Source organism: Parus major, chromosome 5, assembly GCF_001522545.3.
Source record: "Parus major isolate Abel chromosome 5, Parus_major1.1, whole genome shotgun sequence".
NCBI lineage: Eukaryota > Metazoa > Chordata > Aves > Passeriformes > Paridae > Parus > Parus major.
In genome coordinates, this window is record NC_031774.1 from 31,995,618 (window position 1) to 32,011,757 (window position 16,140).

Consider the following 16,140-nt stretch of genomic DNA (forward strand, 5'->3'; position numbering starts at 1 on the left):
TTCACAAGTGCACAATCACTTTATCCCATGCTGCACTTAATCCCACTCCAACCTTGATGTTCCTGACTAGCTTGCTTGCATTGGTAACCATCAGTATTGCAACCTCTCTGATAAGGCTGTCTATTACCTGGCCCAAGAAGTTATGCATTCTAGGAATCTCCTGGATTGCCTAGCCCTGGAAAAGTGCTACTTTTCCAGCAGATGTTGGAGTGGTTGAACTTCCCCAGCAGGACAAAAGCCTCCTGTAGCTGGAGAACAAAGGCTCATCAATAGCTTCTCCTTGACTGGACAGCCTGTAGTAGACACCAACCACAACATTCCCTTTGCTGCCTTGGTGTTTAATTCTTACCCGTAAACTTTCAACCTGCTTGTGGCTGTTCTTCAGAGAGAATTCTTCACCCTCAATCCATCTCTGATTTAGAGCACCTCGTCCATCTAACCTTGGCATGTCATTCCACAGCTTATCACAGGTGAGCCTGATCTTATCCCCTTCCTCCGTCATAAGACAGGGAAGGCCTGTCCATGAGCCCCATTAACCCAATGACCCTCTTCTCTTCTAGAGAAAGATGAATCCCATCTGATGCCAGCAAGCCTGGTGCTATATGGCTCATTCCATTATCAAACATCCCAAAATCTTGGGATGTGACACCAACCATGGATCTATTGTGCTAATAGTTTCTTTAGCATTTGTTGATAATTTCTTTAGTTCTGCTGGAGAAACTTCCTAGAAAATAACTAGGCACAATACTTGGCAAACTTAGATAAACATGTAGGACAAGCAACCAGAATAAAGGAGATTCAGGTGTGGACATACTATACTTAAAATATAACTGCATATGGGTGAGGTGGTTTTTCTGTTTGTTTTGTGGAGAGGGAAAATACATTTATAACCTCTGACTCAGTGACCCATCTTGCAAAATGACAAGCTCCTTCAATTTACCAGCATATTTCCTCAGCAAAATCACTACAAAACAAGAAATGTTCAGATAGTGAGAATCAAGGGCCAAGTTCCTCGTTGGCTTAAATTAAGTTTCCTACAAATCAAAATGATGAAACTCAAAGAGCAAGAGCATAACTCTGGAAAAATGAGGAAAGGATGATGGATATAGATGGGGGAGCAGGACATGTGTCAATAAAGCAGTCTTAACATTTTAAATATGGTACAGAAAGGTTCTAAGAACTATTCTAATACTTTTATGCAAGAGACAACAAAAAACTCTGCACTTGCTTTAAAATCTCCAAGAAGCAGGACATTTGGTAAAATGAAGGTATCAGAATCTAAGTAAAATAGTAAAATTAATATATTCAATCTGTTTACTAACAAAACAATCCCTGCCAAAAAGGACAAGTTGATACTTCTCACTAAATCTGTGCTCAATTCATAAACATATTTAAAGAATTCAGGAGCCTGCATCAAAAATTCAGAAGGCACAGTGCGGTACTGAAACAATGCTTTCATCATAGTTTGACTTTTTATCTCAATGAAAATAAACAGGTAAGAACCATTGATGTGAAAAAGCTCCTCAACCAACAACACCAACCCAACAGACTCCTGAAGCCATAGATAAAAAGACCTCCTCACAGTGGGACACAGAACTGGTATTTAATTCTGAAAGGTTGCAATTTTTTAAAAAACACTTTGGAAAATCACCTTCTGCTGAGCAGTAAAAAAATAATAAAAAAAATTCACAATTCTTTTGTGTCATCAGTAACAGTGTCTCAGATGTTAAAACTATAGAACCCGAATACATTTCAAGAACAAGCATCAGGAAATGAACCTTATAGAAATTTTAACTGTTCGGAAGGGAGAAAGGGTAGGATCAGAGGCTTAAGTTTTATTGGTTTTGTCCATGAGAAATTAAGTACTTTACTTATCCATAAAAAGGGTGCAGGCCAAAATCATAAAGAACATGTTAACACCGCTAGCTTGTAATTGATGCAATCACAGTATTACTATCTAAATTTTTGTTTACTTTTCAAAAGATTGGTGTCTGCAGATCATGCTGTCTTACAGTGCCGTTCCTCTGTAACCTTAACCATTATTCCTACTGTGTAAAGTGAAGCACAAATTTAAGGTGACAAAGCACCAGTTGGCTGATGTGAAGTATGCTACGAAAGCAGAAACCTCTGAAAGCTTCACAGCCATTATGAAATAACTGACCTATATGAAACTGCTACCATGGTTCACAAATTTATTGTCAGGTTCCAGCCTCTAGCTGTTCTCTGATTGTTCTAAATACTTGACAAACTGAAGCCTTTTCACTTTCCGTTGAAATTGCCTCATCTCCCTGTCAGAGCGCCATGGGGGACTCCATTACTTTTCTGACTCCTTTCCCCTACTGACAAGTCATTTAGCTGGCTTCTTGTTGTGAAGGCTGTCCATGTCAAATTAGCCAGGGCCCCTATTGTCCTTATTACCACTCGAAAAGCCATCATGAGTAATGCTACGGGGTCCCTCAGTTGTCATCATTTGTCAGAAAGAAAGGGAGTGTGGTTACATATAGCTGACAGGTAATTTCAGTGTCTACAATTACCCCAATTAGTCTTGTCATAAACAATTCGATAAATGCACACCAATACAAACAGATAAACACACCAAGGTTTCTCGCTATTAATGTCATGTAATGGATAAATCAGTGATATAACGCTATATTTTATTTATTTCTTTAAACTATTCTCAGCTGCAAGCTGGCAGTCGCTACCTGGTCAGCACAAATTGTACTATCTACTTTCATTAGCTCATCACCACAGAAGAATATGAAAGGCTGTGACAAAATTCATTTAGAGAGAGCACGAAAGAGCAGATTGCCTAAAGCAGGTGTTATAACAAAGATAAAACAAAGGTTTTCTTTTGTCATTTCAATGCTGCAATGAGCTTTAAAAGAGACTATTCTGTCCTTAAAAAGAAACCTAACGTAAGAGAGCAACAGAAAGAGAAAGCAGTGAAATACATTCCTTGCTTCCCACCATTTCCCAAGTCAATCAGCAGGTGGGTCTTCTAACAATATATGCATCAAAGACCTCATTTACCAATATTAACCAAATTATTTCCACATATTTTTTTTATTTTTTAAAAAAATATACATCATGCAATGCCATATGGCTCCTGAAAGATATGATAATTATTCCACATAATACACGACATAATCCCTGATGTTCCTCCACAGAATTATTTGAGAACAGGTTTAGTAATTCCAGTTGCCTGGACAGTCTGGAGCACTGTGCTCAAGTCTTGTGGAGCATAAAATATTGATGATGTTGACTGCTCTTCTAAAATGCCAGGTAGACCTGTTACAAATATAACACTGAAAAAGGCAGTTTTAATAACATTTATATTAAGCACTGAATTGCACATTGCTTAGCTTATCCTTGTGATCCACGAAAATAAAAATCTTGACATCTCTAGAGTCCACAACACCCTGTCTGTTTGCTGACCACAGGCTGAAGTGATGGCTGGAAAACCGAACACAGACGTGTTGTTGGAGGAAATTGCTTTTGGCAACTATTTGTTCAAACTCAAGATTTTTTTTTAAACCAACACTAAGAACCCACCAGAAAACAGGACAGGTCTCCCTAATGAGTAATCTATTTTAGCACAGTCTTGTCTAGGCATGACAGTTTACTGAGAGGCTTGAAAAACTCGTAATTACCAGTGTTACAGGGCAATTAATGTATATTACACTGCACTACTCATGGCAGCAACTGTCATTTTCTCAATAAAAATGAGTACTCTTCAGCTAAAGGTGACATTAATTGGGACTTTAATGACTATGCAGAGGAGCTGAAGCCAAATATGAACAAAACAGCGATTCAATGAGCGACTTCAGAAACGAGAAAATTGTACTAAAATGAGATTAATTGCTGTTTAGAAAAAGGAAAGAACCTAAAAAGCTATTAAATTGCAGGGTTTGGGTGCCCGGGTGATGGTTGTGATGTTAATCTTGCATTCTCACAGCAGGCAAATATTCACTAAATTCAGAGCCTTTTGACAGCAGGAAAAATCATGTATGCTTAACTTCAATCCATCAAAAATATATTTCAGCTTTTATCAGTGTTCTAAATACTTCTGCAATTTCAAAAATTACTGCTCCATTCCTTGGCTGTCATCATGCAAATGCGAACACTGTCAATATTGCTATGAAAAATTCCCTGGCTTCAAAAGGCCTGCTTCAGTGATAAAGAAAGAAAAACGTGAAGATTAGAATTGCAAAACACACACTACTAATATAACAGAAAGCAACAATAAGAATTTAATGTTTAAATTGTGAAAACTGCTAAAATAGAAAATGATGGGGTATTGTTTTAGTGTGTGGGGGGAAAAAAATAAATCAAAGAACTCCCCTACTCTCTCATAAAATCTTTAAAGCTTACAACTTTATAGATAATTACTCATTGCAAATAATTAGGACATAATTTTGCAGCTTGACTTCAGGTGATATAATTATTAAAACTGCTCTGTAGCTTCTAAAAGCCTTTATCTGTGCTACTTAATTCTTTAAAGCAATTATATAATTGCTTTTCTTTATAGCCTTTTTAACTGTCATGATGACTGTATACATAAAACATTGCACTTAAACTCTGACATATAAGAGGGATAAACATAGCTCTGATTCACTATTCACTTTGAAGTTATATCTCCTGTAACTTCAGATTTTAAAACAGAAAATCAGTTTATCCTGTCAGGTTAAAAATTGCATATGGAGCATTCACATATCTTAAGAAGCAAAACTTCTCTTCCACCCACACCCACAATAGTTGCACCCTGGAAGAGACAGAAATAGAGCTCTTAGTTTCTTAAAATTTCCTGTTCCATAACAGATTCTGTTCATTCTGCATCTTCAGAATTAAACATCTGTCTCACCCATACTTAAAAAACCCTAGATCCATTAAAATATGCATCCCCAAGTGCTGCATCCACTAGGTAATGTAATATATATGTTTTAAACACAATTAATAACTTTACATCTATTAAAATTTCTGAAATATTCATTCATAAATTTCACTATATGTATATATATGTCTTAAGTACAAAAATCCTGGGCAATCAAGGCAGACACTTAAGTTAGGCACTTAAACCAATCACTGTGTGCCGAATAGGGTCCACAAATTGTCATAACATTACCTACTTTGCATACAGCACTTTGATGATTAGTCATCTCTTTATTACATAGTTCTTACTTAAAGTAACATGACAGTGTTACCATAGTAACCTTTAAATTGCCCATATGATTAATGAAATTAATTGTATTTCAAATGTAAAATTTGATGATGCAATTTTTTGCATGAAACTTCCATTTTTTTGCAAAGGACAAACAAAACAAATGGGCACTTGATGCTTGAGTGTTTGTAGTTTGCAGAATAACTTTCCTTCAGGTTTCAGTGATTCCTTCAGCATCAATGTCACCAGGATTTGGATTCATGAAACCATATTTTGGTCAGCCAGTTTACAAGACAGTATAGCTCCAATGAAATGGTTCTTGTAAAACTTCTAAAACAAAATTCAGAATTTGACTCTGAAACACAAGATCATCAGGTTGAACTTAATACAAAGCTTTGTCAGTAACAGTCAATCCCAGAGTATACACAAATACATTATTAGCACCTATGATACTTTTAGAATTTTGTGTTAAAAGGTTTCTTGTGAACTTTTGAATTACTAGACTCCTAGTCAACCCTAAAGAACAAAATGATGTATCTGAAGCCAAGCCTTGCAAACCAGATGTCACAAAGGAGGAAAGATTCCATTAGGAACCATTGACATGAGGAGGTAAAATTCCAGCCCAATGCAATTAGTGGTTAAGGACACACTGTCTCTAGAAAAGTAACTATTTCATCTAGAGAATCCTATAAAAATTATCATTTTCCATACTATTTATTGTTCTAGCTCAGGCACCTTGCACAGGCTACTGGGCAAGTAACAATTATGTTACTTACGTTAAAACACACATAATTATGTGTGTTTTAGTTTGTTAATATTTTATTTTGGAAGTGGAGAAAAAAAGTTATTTTTCATGTGGAAACTGTGTTTCTTCTTCCTCACATAATCAAATGAAATACTGCTATTAACAGTAGTAATGTTCTTAAACTTTAAATAAATGGGCCTTAAACTCAGACTTTGGAAAGTGTCACCTCAAAGCATGGAAATAGAGGTAACTACTGAAAAAAATCTCCGTTTTTCCTCTTCTGCAGAGACTAACACACATTAACTAGCCAGATTGCAGTATATACAGATCAAAGGAGCCAATTACACTGAATTTAAAGAGACTGGTTCTGTTTTCACCACACACACTCTAAGTTTTGTAATAGGAATGGCTTAAATTCCTGTTAACAGCAGAAACAGGGATTCATATACTCACTATCCCAATACTTTCCTTTTTCACCTCTTTCTTCTCATCTTTTCCCAGATTTGTCCTAATTTTCTATATTTATACAAATAATTTCATAAGTTTTAAGTTCTTATTTAAGAATACTGATCTGTAAGCATTTTCACAATTTTTTTCTCTTCCATTTTATTCAAAGTATGAGCTTTTCAGAATGTCATGTCCAGCTGAAGCTGATCATAAATTTTTTTTCCCCCCTCTTATAAAGTGGCAATGTCCCCCCTCATTGTATGTATTTAGAAAGAGAAATTTAAGAACTCATGCTCTAAAGTACATGAAGGATATACACCTATTTAAAAGCTGCAAATAGTTTGAAAACTCCAAGTGAAAAATTAGATACATGACAGAGCCCACATGGGCTTCAAAGTTTTAAAAATATTTTAAGTATCTTGACTTGAGAAACAAGTTAATAGGGCTTCTTGGTAAAAGTAGTCAAACTTACAGAGTTGGTACTATCAAGATGTGTGTCATGTTGAGTTAAAAAATTCTATCAAAGCCCAAAGAGAACTGAGAAACCACATTAATATGAGTTTGCTAGTAAGACAAACAAAAGCACCACGCATCTTTTGCTAAGGCAACAATGAAAACTTGTTACCGACTCTCTTTAAGACTATGCCTGATATACAGATATACTTCATACAGATTTTGATGAAGCCAATGGAATTTGCATTGTCCTGTAACATCACATACTGACTACTGATCTGGAAAGGATCAGAATCCAGAGGAGTGCACTGTGGCACCAGAGGAATTGTTTCCATATGCAGAATTGCAGCTTCATAACATCCATAAGTCCTAAGCTTTGGGCAGTCTATGTTATGAATGCAGAAAACAAAGTAGATCAAGTAACAGCTGCAAAGTAATCTAAAACTCCTTGTATTGCCTTCACTGCCTTGCCTAGAACTTTTTTAAGGTTTCACAAGTTTCTGAAATCAGGTTTATCTCATTAAATCTCAAAGTAAGTGTTTTCTTAGATATTTCCTTTTTCAGTTCTGAAACAGTGCTGAGTGTTTCTCACTTTACCTTCAGGCCTAAAGTCAAACAGTATCATGATTTAGATCAGAAACATTTGAATAAAAACAAAATCCCTAGAACTCTGTCAAATGGCAGCACTAGTGTTTCCCCATCAAATACATAATATGGTGCTCTAATACTACCACTGTCAGGATGGGGAAGAGAACAAAACCAGTTATTTGTAATGTAGGCTGGTAGACACAAAATGTGTTATCTGCAGACCAGGCCTCTAATACTGAAGAGATGATAACCTTTATATTTGGCTACAGTCAGTAAGACTTTGGTAGACTATTTTACTTCTCTTGCTATTCTTGCAGCTTCCATGCCCAGCATAACCTCCAGGCTCATAAATTTAACCAGCAGGTTGCAGTTCAGCATCTTATCACAGCTAAAGGTTGGATATATCACAGAAGAAAGAATTGCTCCACAATAAGAAACAACTAGAACATTAAATTACTTCATTCACAAAGGTACACAGTTAAATTATTTTTGTCTGAGTTTTCCACTGCAAAATCTCTATGACTTTAATTAAAAAAAAAATTAGTATCACTTATATTGCAAGCAGAAGGGTATGCAAACCTCCCCCAGACTTGATGTACTGCTTTAACTTAGGTTTCACAGGCCCAGGGCTTCTGAAAGGTTTCAGTTTGAAAATGGGTTTCCTGCTGCTGGGTATTTGGGTTTTGTTTTAAAATTGCAATTGCATGTCTTACAGATTATTTTCCAGAACTCTTCTACAGCTATTCAAAGAAGTTCCCAAGGGCTTTGAGCTCAGCCCCTTTAAATACTACACAGGAGAATCTTATTTAGAAACTCTAGCTTAAGCACAACTTCAGTGAGTACATCTACCTTACTCCATCAGTGAATTTCCACAGGTGTTGTGAAATGTAGATAGGCATTGTATTTATGGGTAGAATCTTGAAATATAAACTTGAGAAAAATCACAAGAGGCCTTGAAGAGGTGTCTCTCTGCTGATGCACTCCACTTAGAATACAGGTCCCAGATTCGCTGGAAGTTAACTCATCACGAGCATGTGGTGTACGTTAACAAACCAACAGGGATGGAAATTTCATTGCCGGTAAAGGTACAGGGACATTTTGAGCCAGTATTGTAAAGGATTTCTCAAAGCCACACTTGAGTTACTCTCTTTTCATGGTACAGAAACCAGTAAGATATAAATGTGACACGTAAGATCCCCTTATCCTCGGTATGTTCCACAGAAGTTCAAACTAATGCCAGGGCCTGTACCCTGACAACTTATTCTGTGTATTTTATAACTAGGCAATTACCAACATAGCTAAGTGGAGCTTTATTCTTCTTGCCCTTCTTTCTTAATAATTATAGTCAACATGATAATTTTCATCTATTAAAAACACCTATAGCCCTCTCATCAGTCTTCATTTGGAGTTCTCTCTGAAGCTCCTCATATATGAAATGTTTAAATCTAGCTAATTCATTCTTCAGGGTGTCATTACATTATTTACTGCTTTCTCATTTCATCTACACAGATGAGATCCCTTAAAAGTGTTAATTTTCTCTATATATAGAAGCAAAGAACCTTTTCATGAACTTGATCAGTGCAGTCTGCTCTGTTTATCTCCATCCAAAACAACTCTGCAAAACAATTGTGTGACTATTTAAGTATGTAATTTCTTTCTTTGTATCTGGAAAGTGGAAAACCGTTACAGAGGAAGACCTATATGCCTTTCACGTTTCCATCATCTCTCTCCATTCACTAGCAAGCTGTCAAATTCCACATTGAATTGGCAAACCACCTTTATTCTTTATCCCCAATTGCCGCTCAAGGTTAGAAATAATTCTCAAAAAGCATTAACAAAAGCAATCTGTTATTTTCCTCTAAATATCTCAGCTGTCAAAACATGAAAAATTTAGCAGGCTTCTGATGTACTCAGATCAGTGAATATTTTGCTGACCAATATTATCTTACTGCCTCTTTGCACTGCACTGTAAACATTTGTTGACTCATGTATTATACTTGAACAATAAACTCTGTACAACAAAGTATCTCTTGCTCTGTTCTTCAGCAATTTCTAGCATATTTTACTAGGACTTCTAGGTGTAGTTTCAATACACATCGTAAACACTAACAGAGATTACGTGTAATAGAGGACAGAAAGAGCTCATTCCTAAGCCACTTCCTACACAAACAAAACATCTCCAAACAAGAAATATAAAAACCAGGTTGAAAATTTACTCTTAATCCATACTGCTTAAAGGAATGACATATTTTAAAAACACATACTCACGTAATAAAAATTATATAATCAAATTTACAGAGAATAATGACATAAAATACCAAATTAACTGTTCCAATTTGTGTCTTTCATACTGGATAGTAAGTAGTCTGGTTTGAAAGAACAAAACCAAAATTAAACGGAAATCCCAAATTACCATCTTTAATATATCTTATCCACATCTCTTTTATATGAGACAAGTAAAGATTTCTTTGAAAAGTCTTTCACATCTTTTAGGTATTTATATTTCACCTCATGTAACATTGAAGTCTTTCTGTTATCATTAATAGCTATAATATTAAGTACTCTTCTTGTTTTTTGAAAACTTTGAGAGTCAATAACAAAATGACAGTGAGTTCCATAGTTTAATTATGTATCATGTAAAACTACACTAGAGGTGTAGTATTCCAAGAGTCATCGCTAGATAACAGCAAAGAGGAAAGTAATTTTTAGAAATCACATTATAAAGGTTTCTTTATAATTATTTCTATTTCCTTTTCTGCAGACTTTCCCTTTAAGAAACTCGATTACTTAGGAGTAAGGACAATATTTGAAGGTGGGATTTCTCTGCCTCAGAAAGAGCACTAAAAGCTCAATTAAGCTACTCCTTCTGCCATTAACCATTGGGGAGACAAAAGTGTGAGATGTGAAAACTATGAAAGTGTGAGGACAATCTTGCATTTTTATCCCCCTATTTCTGTCATTTTATCCCATGGCCTACAGGCTGCAGGTTTTTTGCTTTTGAATTAAGGAGACAATGAAAATTTAAGTCTTTGATGGTAAATGCTAATATGTTATCCTTATTTGAATAAAAGATTTTAAGCCAAAACAATGCTTCCCTGTTTTTAACATATAAGTTAGTACAGTTATTCTATATATTCTATTGCTATACATGTGTAATGTGTTTGAACTTGGAAACAATTATGCTGAAAGACTGAAATTTGATCTTTGTACGGTGTGATTTTGTCCTAGGTAAAAAGATGGGTATGCCTGCAAAAGGCAGAAGGATTGTTGCCTGACTTTTTTTCCATGAGAATGGTAGATATGACATCAATTTATGTCACAAAATGACTATTAGTTAGATTGGTTAAATCTTATAAAAACTTGCATAATGAATACTGGATCATAGTAAGTTTCAGAAGATAGAGATTTCCTTATAATTGTAATACAAAGCAAGGAAACAATAAAGTTGATTCTTGTTCCAATTTCTTCTCAAATTTCTTTATGAACCCTGAAGAATTTCTTTTCTTTATAATTTTAGGATATGAAGCAGTAATTTAAATCTTTAGTTCCCACTAAAGTTTTCTTTCAAGTTTTCAGTTTGTCACCAGATTTTACATTCTAATTGGATAAAGCAATTATGTGGTACTAATATTCAGGGATTATATATTGATATATACCTCCTTTGTACATTCAACTTGGTGTTCACATCCAGCCGAAAATATCAGCAACTAAATGGTGAAGCTTTAAATTATACAGCATATCATATTTTTTCCATTCTCATACAAACAACATATAATAAGATTTACAGAGTCTATGTTCAGAACCATGGTTTGAAAGAAAAAATACACAGCATACATAAAAGAAATGTGAGAAGTGTTTATATATTGTCTAGTACTCCAAGCTATATTTACAGCCATTTACTTTTGTTAAAAGTTTTTTGGATAGGGAAATATAGAACAGCATTTCTAGAAAATAGGAGATGGAAGTGGTATAAACATACTAAAAAATAAGAAAATTTTCAATCCTCATGCATGTGTTTCACGTAGAAACATTTATGGACCTTATCAAAAAATATGTGCTACAGCTACCTTTATGTTCTGCTTACCCATTTCCAGGTTTCCAATCAGTACCACCCTAAATTATGTCCACATTTCTTGTACCACAAACATTCTTGAATCACTAAAATTCACTGTACAACTGAAAAAAGTCTCAATGTAACTACTTTATATTTTTAAACTTTTGAAAATTACATTTTTTAAAAGGCAAGGATAATTATTGATCTACTGTGATGAGTAACTGAGGCTATTCTTTTTACTTTTTGTTTCTTCTGATCTTCATTCCTAAGTCATGCAAGACAAAATAAAAAAAATAAAAAAAAAAGGCAAGCATTTCTAGAAAATGTCTTAATCTGATCAATATAAGCCTCTATGGCTTTGGTCCACAGAAGCTTTATTAGTTTCCTGGGCTCCATAGTGGGATAAACTATTTCATGCATGAAGGGATCAGCATTCCTTCTTCTAATCATTGCTATTGTGTCCATTACAGAGCTCTCTGAACACCTCCTATGGATATCACATGGTATCTTAATCACTCCTCAATTAATAACTTTATACTCATATTTTGGTTCTTCCACTTCTATAAACATTACTTGAGGATGATCCTGAAGCCATAACTGAGTGTGGTGTGATTATAGTAACTTTCCCACTGCAAATACATTCTTACACTGAAAGTGTCCAGACAGCAGTTTCCAGTGAGGAAGTGTAACAGCTTAATACAACAGGCAATCCCTTCAGAGGGCCATGACAGATGTTGGTGTCCTGTCTATTGTGATCACCCTGTAACTTTATAGAAGCAGAAGACACTTTCCTATGTGCTTCGATAAGCAATGTGGTAGCTGACACTGTTTACATGAGAAGCACCAGAAATCTCTGCTAGCACCAGCTAAACCTTTAACACCTGAAAGCTATTTTTTAAAAGTCTGGGCTTGCTAGTCTACCATATAACATTCTTCTGAATGTAATATAGGTGGACTGAAAGAGGAAAGTAAACCGACCGTTTTGGCTTTAATATATTAATATTTTAACTCCATTGCTAACTCACCTTTCTCCTCAGCAGACACCTGTAGCTAAGTAGTCAGTCAGCCTCATGTTTTGAAGGTGATGGACATTAAATGTTAAGGGCAATACTAAAGGAACACAGACTGACATCATGCTGATTTTTCTCAATTGCAGAGGAAAATACAAGTAATAGGTGAAGATTTTGGTAGGAGGAAAGGCATGGTGTGACCAAATTCTCTCATAATGTATTTCCAGTTAAATCCTACTGTTCTTGATATTAACTCATGCAATCTAAAATCCTGCTGGGAGAGAGAAATAACTAACTATATTTAGCTTTTTAAAAGCTTCCCCTTATCTCCATTCAATCAGCCTTCAACCTTCCAGGAACATCTAAATTCCAAAATTTTCATACTGTATGGTTTTATAAACAGCATCCACTGCTGGATACGGGCAGCACCAGAAATCTATGTGAAGTGTGCTACACATTCCACCAGAAGAAGTGTGCAGATCAGCATTTGTCTTTTGCAACATCTGAATGCCTAGCAGGTTCCCTGTATATAATATATTCCTATATAGATAATGAATGTAAATTGACATACAAAAGGCTTGTTTTCCTTAGCTACCTTCTATGGACCATTTAGTTATAGTCCAAGCACAGAAGAAAAACACAAGCCCAGATAACAGACAACAGCACAGTGCATCTACAACAGCAAAGCATTTATGTAATAAACATACATTTAAAAAACTGATGGAAGATGAAAACCAATTAAATGTTTTAGCAAAGTGGAATCATCGGAATGGCAAGATGTGGGATGTACTGAGACCTGACTAGTGTCCCACAAACTATTTAGGAAAAGAGAAAAAAGTATCTGCTAGTTACGTTTGTGAAGGAAGTCTGGGCAGCCACAGAAAGCATAACTAAGGATGGAAGATGTATGTACCTCATCAAATAAAGAGCGGTACTTTCCTAATCATGGAAAGTGGACTTTGACAAAGACATGAACATATGAGTGGCTCATATGAGGAACACAACTTGGGCACAGAAAGGAACGATTTCAAAAGGAAGAGATTGCTTTTACAGCCCTTAAAGTAAGTGCTCAGAGAAAACCATATTCATAAGTGACAAAGATAACAATCTACAAGCAACAAAAAGCATGAAAAGAATTATTATACATCACCATAAAATTTGTCATACAAATAGCAGATTACAAGACAGAAAACCTAAGTTTGAATTGGTATGGTTTTGGACTGGAAAGAAGTATCATTTTAGGATTGCAATACAGTTTAAGTAAGTTCAGTCTATGTTCAGAGATCAGATGCTTGTAAAAATAGGGAAGCCACAAGAACTAATACTATTAGTGATGGTATATACCAGTAACACCCACTGAGTGATTCTATGACACATATAATACTGTGGGTGGCAGCTCTGGCAAAATTAAAACACTACAGACAGCTTGCAGGAGTGGAATAATTATCAAAAACTTTTAGTAGTTATGGCCTACAAAATGCCTAGGTTGTTAAAAGGGTTTGTGTAAAGTCACACATAATACTACAGAGAAAGAAAAGCCAAAATCGTAATAAGTGAATATAGATATAAAGGTTATTATTCTCAGTGTATTATTATTATTATTATTATTATTATTATTATTATTTACAAACCCCTAAGTTATTTTTGTCATCTGGTTTGCTTTAATCAAGAGCTACAAATACATTTATAACACTGTACACAAATGCCTCATTTATATCGATATCATATGCAGCTTGCATGAAAAAGTATACATTAAAATGAAGAACAGCAATTCACATAATAGTTAAAGACAACCAATAACAAAACCACAAAATTCCAGTTGTCAAACATAATTTACTGTGTATATTTCTCCTCTTCTCTGTTAAAACAGTAATTATTAAAACTAAAGTGATATGAGTGAATGTTTATAAGTTCTTATTAAAACCTCTGACTTTAAGCAGTGTTCATTTAAGCTTTAGGTTAAAGAAAATCATGTAGAGATTTCTGTGCGATGGCCTAGTGACTTTATATCCTCTTGTCAAACCTCAGCAGTTTTATTTGTAGTGATACATGCCGGAGAAGGTTGGAGGTTAAAGTTGATAGGAGGGCCAACAGGAAAGCCAACCAACGTCTTTCAAAAGATTACAACCTTTAACATATTAGGATCTGTCGGCTAACTTTGCAAGTCTACATTTGTGGACTCTTCTGTGAACTGATCCCCAAGCTCCAGACCAACAGGGCTATAAATACCTCCCTCTTACTACTCTCCTTACGTTATTCCTTCATAATGTTCCTACTGTTTAAGTTGTTATTTTAATTTTTGGTACTGTATCGGTGTTTAGTGCTTATTGTTAGATTTCAGAACAACATTTTTAAGTAGGTAAAATATGTTTCTAATTTTCTTCAGCCTAGTTTTCTCTTTCATCCTTAAAACTTAAGAAATGTTTTCTTGATCTAGTTAAACTAGCATTAAAGGTAAAACCATCAGTTTACTGGAATAAACTCTCTAGATTTTTCTCCCACATATTTCAACACTGGTTACTCTGTGAGTTAAAAAAACCCCAATCAGATAAAAATAATGATAAATAAAATAATACAGAAACAAAAAGGGTAAAAAAGGACCTTTGTTGTCTAGTCCTGCTAGACATGGTGAGCTACAGTTGGTTGCTCAGGGCTTTGTCCAGTTGTGTTATGAATAGCTCCAGGGATGGAGACTGCACAACCTCCCTACAGAGACTGCTCCAGTCTCACACAATAGAAAAAAGATTTTTCTAACATTTCAGTAAATTTTCCTCTATCTCAGTCTGTGTCCATTACCTCCTATCCCCTCACTGGGCATCCACTGAGAAAATCTTGGCTTCTGTGTTTTTACTTCTTCCCTTCAGATATTTATGGACCTCAGTAAGATCCTCCCTGATCCTGCTCTTCTCCACACTAAACACCTGGAGCTCTCCTAGCCTCTCTTCATATGAAAGATACTCCAATCCCTTCTTCATCTTGGAGGCCCTTCTTTGGATTTGCTAGAATTTACTCTCAGTACAATCATACATCTTATGCTCTATCTAGTAATTTAATTCAAAGGACCAAATCATTACATGGATCAAAACTAGTACTGATAGCAGCTTTATTCTTACTTGCACTGAGGACAGCACAAGCTTTTCCACTGACTTCAAAAATAATTAGATCTCTGATGGTTAGATTAATAAAAAAGATCTGTATTTACTGTAGATGCCCATGATGGCCACATGATGCAGAAATGTGATGATAATTTTTTTCATTTATATGCATTTGGTAGCATTTAGACAATAAACAACTTATTAAACAACTTTTCTCCCAATATATCTGAAACATTTAACTTGCAGGTGTACTGAAACCAATCTAAGTGACACATTACTGTAATCCTACAACTTTGCATTTTAAAATGAGCAACTACTGCAGAAATTCTGCACATGATACTATTGCTCCTGCATGAGACCAATCTAACAGAAAAAAAACTATTATGCTTAACTTTTATATTTTATAAAATATAAAATACAGATTTAAATAAAATTTAAAAAATTTTAAGTGTCAGACTTTACTTCCAAGCTTCTCCCACTTCTTCCTGCTCCCTCTTTGAAACCTGGAGAACACTTGGCAAAGCAAAGATTCTGCATTTATAGCATTTAGCTACTGCTACAATTTTAATTATGCAAAACTCAGTAGGCTC

The 16,140-nt window shown here is 35.1% G+C and overlaps 1 protein-coding gene across 4 annotated transcripts in view; it reads right to left on the bottom strand.

Annotated features, from left to right (window-relative positions):
• CDIN1 (CDAN1 interacting nuclease 1) overlaps nt 1-16,140 on the bottom strand; it is a 125,781-nt gene that overhangs the window by 30,884 nt on the left and 78,757 nt on the right. The gene's annotated exons all lie outside the window — the stretch shown is intronic.